The sequence below is a fragment of the Hibiscus syriacus genome, unplaced genomic scaffold (assembly GCF_006381635.1).
Source record: "Hibiscus syriacus cultivar Baekdansim isolate YM2019G1 unplaced genomic scaffold, ASM638163v2 tig00110372_pilon, whole genome shotgun sequence".
NCBI lineage: Eukaryota > Viridiplantae > Streptophyta > Magnoliopsida > Malvales > Malvaceae > Hibiscus > Hibiscus syriacus.
In genome coordinates, this window is record NW_024062709.1 from 1,604,322 (window position 1) to 1,614,270 (window position 9,949).

A 9,949-nucleotide genomic window follows, 5' to 3' on the forward strand; every position below is an offset into this window, starting at 1 on the left:
TTTGGTGCTTCAATTGTTAAAGCATACATCTTCACAGCAAACAATTCCTCAGGCAATCCTTTCTGGTTCTGTTTTCAAGAATAATAACACTAAATATAAATAATAAGAGGATAAATTATGCCGCCGGAGAAACGGAATTGCGTTCAAGGTAATTCAGAAAGGATTTCGGGTTCAAGGTAATAAGAGTATAAAATGTGTTCACAGAGGAATGTAGCTATGAAAATGGTGAAATTTGCACCTCAAATCACAGAGTTCAGCGTTGGGCGTAACGATGGAGGTGATGACGAGTAGCAGCAAGAATGACGGCTTCAAGCGGCGACGAGCAGCAGCAATTGAGTACCGGGCAGCGACGGTGTAGGTGATGATGAGCAGCAGCAGGAACGACGGCTTCAAGCGGCGACGAGCAGCAGTAGTTGAGTACCGGGCAGCGACGTTGTTAAAGCATACAGCTTCGAATGGCAACGAGGAGCAGTTGTTTCGATGAAATTAGGTTTAGAATTAGATAGAAAGAGGGGAAATGGTCTCGCAGGATTTAAGTAATCACTAATGCAACGTTTTTTAAATAAACGCCGCAAATTATGCAGTTATTGTTGCGTTTTTAAATACAAACGCCGCTAAAGGGTATGAGACGACAACAATTGCGGCATTTGTAATCCAAACACAACTATAGTTATATTCTGTGAAATTTTTAATCAACGCAACTAATGTCCATATATATTGCGGCATTTATGTCTAGAAACACCGTAACAATTCAAATATATTACGGCGTTTGGTGAAAAACGCCATTATATAGTACACCTACTGAGACATTTTTTATAAACGCCATTAATATCTAAATTTTTTGCGGCATTTGCGTTTAAAAATGCCACTAAAGTACAAATATATTGCGACGTTTGTTAAAAAACGCCACTATATTACACCTATTACGACGTTTGTATAAAACGCCGCTAATGTACTACTCATTAGCGATGCTTTTTTGGATATAAACGCCGCAAAAGGTTAGATATATAGTGGCGCTTTTGGATACCAATGCCGCTAAATACCTTATTTATATAGATTAATATATTTTAAATATTTCATTTCTTCTATACATAACCTAAATTTACAACCATACATTTTAATTAAGACAGAAGTTATGCATAAAACTACTTAACAACAAAATACATTATAATTTAAAAACATTAAAGTTATGCATAACATATTGTTCACTACAATTTAGTCTTCATTGCTCCTTCGTGGGGAAAGGACGTAGGAAAGCTATTTTCCTTGTTTGACGACGCATCGTTAAGTTTTCCTCCGTGTAAACTCTATATGGAGAAACTCTTCATCCATTTCACTAAATAATCTCCTACCTTCGGTTCACCAAGAAGATTCCTTGCGCGCTTCAATGCTTCACTTGAAACAGATAACGACCCTCCACTTACAGTATGAAACTTGATTAGAGGTGGCTTGGGAATTGAATCAAACATTAAAATAAATTTAAATAGATGATATAAACGTTTACTTGGAGTAACAGTAGAGGCAACATCGTCTTCATTGAGGATCGATACTGCTTTTGCAATTGAAGATTATTTCAACGCCACAGTGTTACCAAATTCGGTTCTAAATATAGGGTATTTATCCATTCCTCTATCATCGTTCTTAATAAGCTTCGAAGATCCTACATGCGTACGATCTATGAATTTTGAGTGAGCGTACAAAAAGGGAAATATAGTGGCATAAAGATTCATAGATTATTACCTTCAAGTAGGAGATCGGCCATGGAAGGGTATGGAGCAATATGAGTTCCTTTCGAGTCATCATTGAGTTTCGACGGCGAGACCAGACTGATAGTCTCCCAACGATAATTTGATCCATCGTCATAGCAAATACGCCACATAGATATTCCGACGATAATTTCTCTTACTCAAGGCAGGACCTGATCTTTTTTTTTCTCAAATATGTTAGTTTTCTCGGGTTTCCCCATTTTCATAATACCAACCAAAACAAAAATGAAAAAGATCATTAGTGATAAGAGGGATCAAACCGTGGAATTGTGTTATAGTTCGTCGGTGAGAGAGCTGATTTGGTCGCCGGGACAGACAAAAGACAACATCGCTTGGAATGGTGTGAGGTCGTTGTTGTACCAGATAAGAAACTGTGAGGGAAGAAGAGTTGAAATGATTTTAGGGGTTGGGTGGGAGAAAAGGAGGACAATATATTTAACATTTTACGGTGTTTTTAAAAAATGGCACTATATCACATTTTTTTTGCGGCGTTTTAGATATAAACGCTATTAATTTACCACTCTATTGTGACATTTGTGGTATAAACGCCGCTAATTTACCACTCTATTATGACATTTGTGGTATAAACGTCGCTACATTAACACTCTATTGCAGCATTTGGGCTAAAACGCCGCTAAATGTCTACTTTATTGCGACGTTATTACTATAAATGACGCTATTGATTAACCCTTCTATGGCGTTTGTCTAAAAATGTCGCAAAACTATTCTTAATTGCGGCATTGTTGGAAAAAACGCCACTATATACCACCCTATGGCGACATTTTTTTAACCAAAAACGCCGCTATTTCTACTCTATTGCAACGTTTTCACAAAAAAACGCCGCCAAAGTCTCAATTTGTGGCGTTGGATTGCAAACGCTACTATATGTAACACTTTTGTGGCGTTTTCTCTCCAAACGCCGCTACAAACAGTTTGTTGTAGTGGCTTTACCACTGATATATGCTTTCTGAATGCATGTTGTTGCTGAATTGATGCAAGATGCTTGCTGAATTGATACAGTGATGCTTTTGGTTGTTGTTGTTTGTTCCTCCTGATGCCTTGTAAATTATGTTGTTGGTCCGACTTAAATCAATTTTTGTACCGGTAAATTCTTATTTAAATATTTACCCATGTTAAATTATGTTGGTGGCATTTGGCTTTTAAAGCTGGAGAGTTGCCCATATTTAAACATGTTGGCAGCATTTAGGTAAAGGCTCAATGATGAAATTCTAGTAGTAAAGTTAGGTTTTTAGCAATGTAAAACCTTAGCTATAAGATCTGAGAGCATTTATTTTAACATAAATTTATTTTGTTTAGTTGATTTTAGTGTATTAAAGTGTGATAAAATTTATTTATTCATTTATAAATTTTTTGTTTTAGTATTTTTATGTTATTCAAGTTTCAAATCTTAATAAGTTTGTCATTTCATCATATGTATATTTATTTTAGAATTTTAATTTAAATTATACTTAAATTATTAATCAATTTTCACATTAAATGTAAATTAGATATGAATATTTAATTCAATTTATATAATCTAATAAAATCATGTTCAATAAGACAATAACTAAATTTAATATAAGAATTTGAATTAATATAAAAATCAAATTTATAATATATAAATTATAATTAATATTAAAACTAAATTTCAAAAATTAATCATATTAAATTAATTATGAGAAGTTTATTATAAATTTAAAATAAAATAATTATATTAACTATAACTTGTTACTTATAGTCAGGTAAATATCAATCAAATAAATATCATATCAGTTCAACAACAAGTTAGATCATTTAAGGTCGAGTCAATTACAGGTCAGGTTCATAACAGGTCAGGTTGAAAACATGTCATGTAATATCAGTATTTACCAGGTCAATCTCGGGTTCTGGTTCATATCAATCGATGCAATTTGGGTTCGGGTATCATATTTTTAGTTCAATTCGTTCTCAGGTTGGGTGCAGGTTAGGTTTAGATCCCAATTTCCAGGTCCAACTCGGGTTCATGTCAACACCAGTTCAGACTCGATTCGATTCGGTTTCGGATCGTCACAACGTATGTCAAAAACAGTTTTGACTCAATCGGTTTCAGTCAGTTTTACAGGTTGGGTTTCAACTGTGTAATCTATAAAAATTAATTAAAACTATTAAATTTGTAATAAAAAGAAAACATAAATTTGAGGATTATCAATTTAAAATAAAACTGAAAACATCTCTTGTTATTCAGCATAATTAAATGAATGATAGTGATTTGTTACCTGGATTAACAACAACGGACAATTGAACATCCCATCAGAGCGGGAACATCATAAAGAAGGTCATTGAAGCAAGGAAAAGGAGGGTGAAGTGCATCACACACTGTTCAAGTGTAACATCGGCATCCGCCTCTATAAACATCACACCCTCACCGGTGCAATCCGCTATAAGCTTACCGTTAGCCCCTTCCCTTAGTCTACCAGCAAACGGATAATAAAATACTAGGGCTTTTGCAAGCTCCTCCTAATAACTCGGCAGGATCCTTCCCTTGCATGGAGGTTTATATGGATAAAATTGGATCAATGTCATTTGAAATCTACAACTCAATTGATCATCAATGTATGATAATGTTTTTGTTCATGTGGTGTGGGCTTGGCCGGAGTGACAAACTCGGCTTTGCATCGTCGGACAATGAACGTGGAAAGAGGTAGGAAGATGTTTGCCATGACAGCAGGACGTGGGATAATAACTAATAAGGGGGAGAAACCTATTTCTTGATCAAGTGTTTGGGATGATTTAGAGTGGAACCAAAGAGTTCAAACTCCGTCCCTATATTCAGTATGATTCAACTTTAAAGCTATGTTTCAATTTTCAACTCTGTATCATGTATAATATATCTCACAGTTGGGCTTTGCATTAATTCTTGTAGTTGTGCTTTGTTTCATCCATTTTTAGTAACTTGCTCCTGGTTGATCGGAAACCATTTGGGGAATGATCAAGATCCATGAAAGAGCAAAGCAGGTTTCACAGATGAAGATACAGCCTAAAGCCTAGGCATCCTTCAGGGTGCTTCACTCGATAGTGTAAGAAAAACACAAGAACTACAAGTCGAATTACGATGATTATCCGATACGGGTTGATCTGGCTCGACGGAATTCGTAGCTTTCTCAACAATGATTGTCTAGCCTCGTCGATTCTGATCCACGACCAGTAAACTACTAATTTAGTTGTAAACTTGTAATGAAACATAAAGCAAAGCAATTTATAGTTTATACTAAAAGAGATGTATTAAGGAGCTTACAATGGTGAATCGAAGTCATCACAAAAGACATTTGCTATCATTATCAGACTTCATCAATTTTAATTTTGCTCTCTTGTTTCCATGTCTCCATTCTATCCTTCAAAGCAACACTTCCATAGCCATAGCTGTAAATCCTTGTAAGGTTTTCAAAATACACGGTATTAAAATCCGCATCCGACCTACCCGAGATAAGTATAACTTTATATAATACCTTGTGGCCATTACTGAGGAGGGAAAGTTGGGGCTCCTTATGAACGACAAGATGGTGCTGCTCATTGTTCCTTCCCTGGAAATCGAGTTCATTCTCTATGTCATTGACGCCAACTTCTTCTTCATCACCTTCCACTCTAGGACAGCCTGAACAAGTTTGAAACATGATGGAACATCCAATAACACAAAATATATGAAACGAAGAGAGAATTGTATTGAGAAGTGACCCTGAGACGTTTGAATCTGGTTTGCACCGAGCGCAGGCTTGATTCCCTTCCATACGCTCGTATCATAGCAAACACGACAGACTGGGAAGGCACTCATCGCAGGCCATCACTCTCCTCTGTTGATAGCTCAATTTCATCTCCGCATATGTTGCAGTTTGGCCGATTAAATATTCCCTGGCTTTCCCCTTCTGCAAAATTTATACCGTTTGCTCTTATTTTCCATGTAATATATATATATATATATATATGTATATAAAACTTACAGAGAATAGTCCTCATGGCGACGTAAACGAGGAGCTCGTTGGAGTCGTGAGTACCAACAACTAAACCACAGTTCACTTGCATATCTGTTTAACCTAGAGTTTTCCCATAAAAATATGAAACCCATCATCATAATCGCTTTCTTCTGCTCCATTTATCATTACAAGCTCAGAACAAAACAAACAATATGATAAACTCGACTGTTGGGGTAATTTAATAATATCAAAGCTTAAGCTATATGGTTATTGCACTCTTTAACTTTGCATCTATTGCAAAAAATATGAAGTATATTTATTCAATGGGAAGGAAATGGCGGAAACTTCGATTACTCTTGTAATAGTTGTATAGATTAACAAACCTGTATCTTGATGCATGACATAAAATTAATAGCATAAATTAATGAATCGACGGTTGTTACAAAGAAAATGAAGCTGTTTACCTCGAATCACCATTAAAGCTGCCACTGATTTAGCATCTGGAAAGGAAGAGAAGAAGAAAATGATGGAAGGTAGAAGAAGAAGAAGTTGGTAGATATAGGGACGAGAGGTCACGTAACCATATAAAAAGGGGTTTCAGCTTTGAAAATAAATTATGGGTAACTACGCTTTAAGTCCTTCTATTTCTAATTCATAAAATTTCATCAACCTTCACTATACTTTTGGCCCAACTCAGCCCAATTCCAATTAACCTTGGTCTAAATTATTAATAAATCTTTGGGCTCTAAAATAGATCTCGGGTTAACTCAAACTACTAACCAAGTTTCGGGCGTTACACACTAGGATTTGAACACCTGATCTTGCTTAAGGAAAGTGTCTCATCCCACTAAACCAACCTGTAGTTAGTTGAAATTAATAATTTGATATCACGAATGATGTATATAACATCTTTTTTGGTAGAATAAATATCTTATAAGTTCATTTTACGTTTTAAATATAATTTTTAATTAAGTTAAGGTGATTACAAAGTAGTATTTGTTCTAAATACTCTCAACCATTTGACAATGAAACACTCAATCACCCTGCTGCAACTGTTAGTGTTCAACTCGTGACATTTAAGAACAACAATGATTCCTTTAACCACTGAGGTAAGTTGGTTCGTGCTAAAAATAATTATTTTTAAAATTTCCGATTGAGCAATCCCTAGATAGTTCCGTCCTGTTGGTTTAAAAAGCCATGCATCTATCAAGAGTCAAGACAACTGCTCCAAAGAAATTATCAATCACATTGGTGGTGTTCTAGTTCGTGGATAACCAATCCATCATTTATTCTTTGGCAAGATATAAAAAAATGAAAGAAGCGATCATGAGCATCAAATCCTTGTACATTGCTTGCTGTTTTGTGGATTGTTTCAACTGAAAGGAGCACCAAATCCATGGCCATGAAACTGTTTGATGCACACTGTCACCTTCAGGATTAAAGGGTTCTTGACAAGGCTCCCCTGCTCATTTGATGGCGGAGTTGTTTACATTGCTGTCGATGGGATCACTAAGGTATATATTTATATACTCTACAACTTTTAACTTATTCTCCTTTACTGGTACTGATTTCAGAGTTATGTTATTGGGGACAACATTTTTTCTCATAAAGATGGCATTTGGTGAAAGAAATGGGTGATGACTGTGAGTCTGTGATCCCAAACTTTGGGCTACATCCTTGGTAATATATAACTGTTCTTTGGGTTTTCAATCTTTTAATTTATTTTGTTTGGGGTCGATCCTTAGTTATTGCTTTGATAGGTTCGTTTTTTTTCTCATAAAGATTGGCATTTGGTGAAAGAAATGGGTGATGACTGTGAGTCTGTGATCCCAAACTTTGGGCTACATCCTTGGTAATATATAACTGTTCTTTGGGTTTTCAATCTTTTAATTTATTTTGTTTGGGGTCGATCCTTAGTTATTGCTTTGATAGGTTCGTTGAAGGAAGGAGTCCCTATTGGTTCCACACGCTCAAACAGTTACTTGAGGCAAACCCTTCAGCTGCTGTTGGGGAGGCTCCTCTTATTTACTTACTATACCATCTTCTTTAACCTAGCTTTTTTTTATTATTATTAATCCTTAACCTAGCTTTTAATATATATATATATAAAAGAATAAATCACATTAACAAATAGAGAATCAGTTTAAAAGTTCAAAATAAGGTAGATCATTATGATAATTAAATAAAAATCATCACGATAAATCTAAACTTGCAACAATAGAATATATGCTATAGCAACAAGAATAAAATATAAGCAGACAAAATTATTTACAATTTTTATACCAAAATAAGAAATAAATAAAATAACTCAAATATCCAAATTAAAAACATGAAAAAAGTTACACAAAACCTAAAGGAGGAGAGAATGAGGAAAGAGATAAAAAAGGAGAAAAAAATAATTGTTGATGACCAGTTTAAGATTAATTATCCATAGATGATAAAAAGTTAAAAGAAAAAATATTAAATTAATATCAAATATTTTAATTTATATTTAATATCATATCATTAAATCATTTTATATAAGAATATAAATAAAATACACATTTTATCTATTTAAATTATTTAGCATATTGACTTTCAATCCCTCTCTTAACCTTGTTGTAGTATATGTCATCTTATGTATGCATGCAACGCTGTTCTCAGATTGGTTTAGACAACAGCCTCTGGCACAAGGGGTTGATTCGGGAACAGGTTGGTACCATTCTTTTTAACTTTCTTTGTAATTTTTATTTTAAATTTATATATAATATTATGACGTATTTTTAAAAAACATTTATTTAATATGACGTTTTAAGATGATTTATTATTTGTTTGGCGTTTCTAATTATTGTTAAATTTGAAGGGAAATGGGACATTTTCCAGCATGTGTGATACTCCATTCATTGAATGGATTGCCAGAGGTTGTAGCTCAACTCACACAGCTGGGCTCCTACTTTTCGTTCTCTGGACATTTAATGCCACTGGAAGAAGACAATGCCACAGAAATTGTGAAGCGGTGCCTTTTGGATAGAATTTTATTGGAAACGGATGCACCTGATGCCCTTCCAACATACCCTATTTACTTCGTTCCTAGGAATTATACCCTAAATCAGCCTGCAAACGTTCAGAGGGTACATCTTCTTCCTCTGCTCTTCGTCCAAGTAATATTTATATTAAGAGTAGAACGTTGCTTTTTTGAGTCTACTGGCTCTTAAAAGTTACAAATGATCCCGATTATTGGATGATGATTTGTTGAGTCCCTCAACTATTAAAAATAAAATGTCATCCGATTATCTGGATGTTTCCAAACTCATCATTTTTTGTTCAAAATTTGAAGGTCATTTGAGCTTTACGTTTTCTTGCTAACTGAAATATGATAAAATCATAATTTAATGATGTTTACTAGCATCATCGTTACTTTCAAGCACTGACTCAACTATATAATATAAACGGAGAGTTGATCCATAAAATAACTCAAACGATTCCGGTATCATATTTTATCATATCACGATCAACATGTTGATGTCTAGATTAGAATTCCACTATTTTTTAATAAAAAATGATGAGTTTTAAACATATGAATAGTTTGATGATCATTTTGTAACTTTTAACAATTGAGGATTCAACAAAATAATATTTTATAATTAGATGGTCATTTTGTAATTTTAATAGACGATAAATTTCAACGAAACAACACCCTATAATTGCGGTACAATTTGTGTACTTTACCCTAATCTTAATTTACTGCCAAGTAATTCAACGACTTGGGTTCTGCAGGTGCTGATATACGTTGCATCTTTACAGGAAATGAGCGAAGAAGAATTGACAGACATAAGTTACAATAACGCAGTTCGTGTCTTCTCTTCCAAGGTTCAAAATTCCATGTCAATGCCTATGGGAACTGCTGCTGTATCGTTATTGTTTAACCAATTATGAAATATTAATTATATCATACGCACGTCATTATTCAAATAAAAATAAAATACAAGTCAATATTTAATTACATGCTTGAGATTACAATTCGAGATTCGTAATTATTTTTCGTTTATATCTATTTTTTATAACCACTAAAAATGAGTATTCTTTCGAATAGATTTTTTATATCCATTTTATTCTGGATGTATATGTGGAGGAAATGGTATCATTATGCTCAAAAACGACTACCAATTTTATAATAAATAAAGGAGAAAGAAAGTATCCTTAATAGGTACCGTAAGACTCAGTGAAAGCAAGATGCAGCCAAATAAGTAACCAGTT

At 34.1% G+C, this 9,949-nt stretch overlaps 1 long non-coding RNA gene and 1 pseudogene across 1 annotated transcript; one reads left to right on the plus strand and one right to left on the minus strand.

Annotated features, from left to right (window-relative positions):
• Nucleotides 1-5,590: 5,590 nt before the first annotated feature.
• On the minus strand, nt 5,591-6,262 carry LOC120121484. Its single transcript, XR_005515993.1, has 3 exons — nt 6,178-6,262; nt 5,741-5,833; nt 5,591-5,665 (listed from the first exon to the last, which is right to left on the minus strand). It is a non-coding gene; the product is annotated as an uncharacterized LOC120121484 (long non-coding RNA).
• Nucleotides 6,263-7,100: 838 nt separating this feature from the next.
• LOC120121393 lies at nt 7,101-9,628 on the plus strand (annotated as a pseudogene).
• The last annotated feature ends 321 nt before the right edge of the window (nt 9,629-9,949 follow it).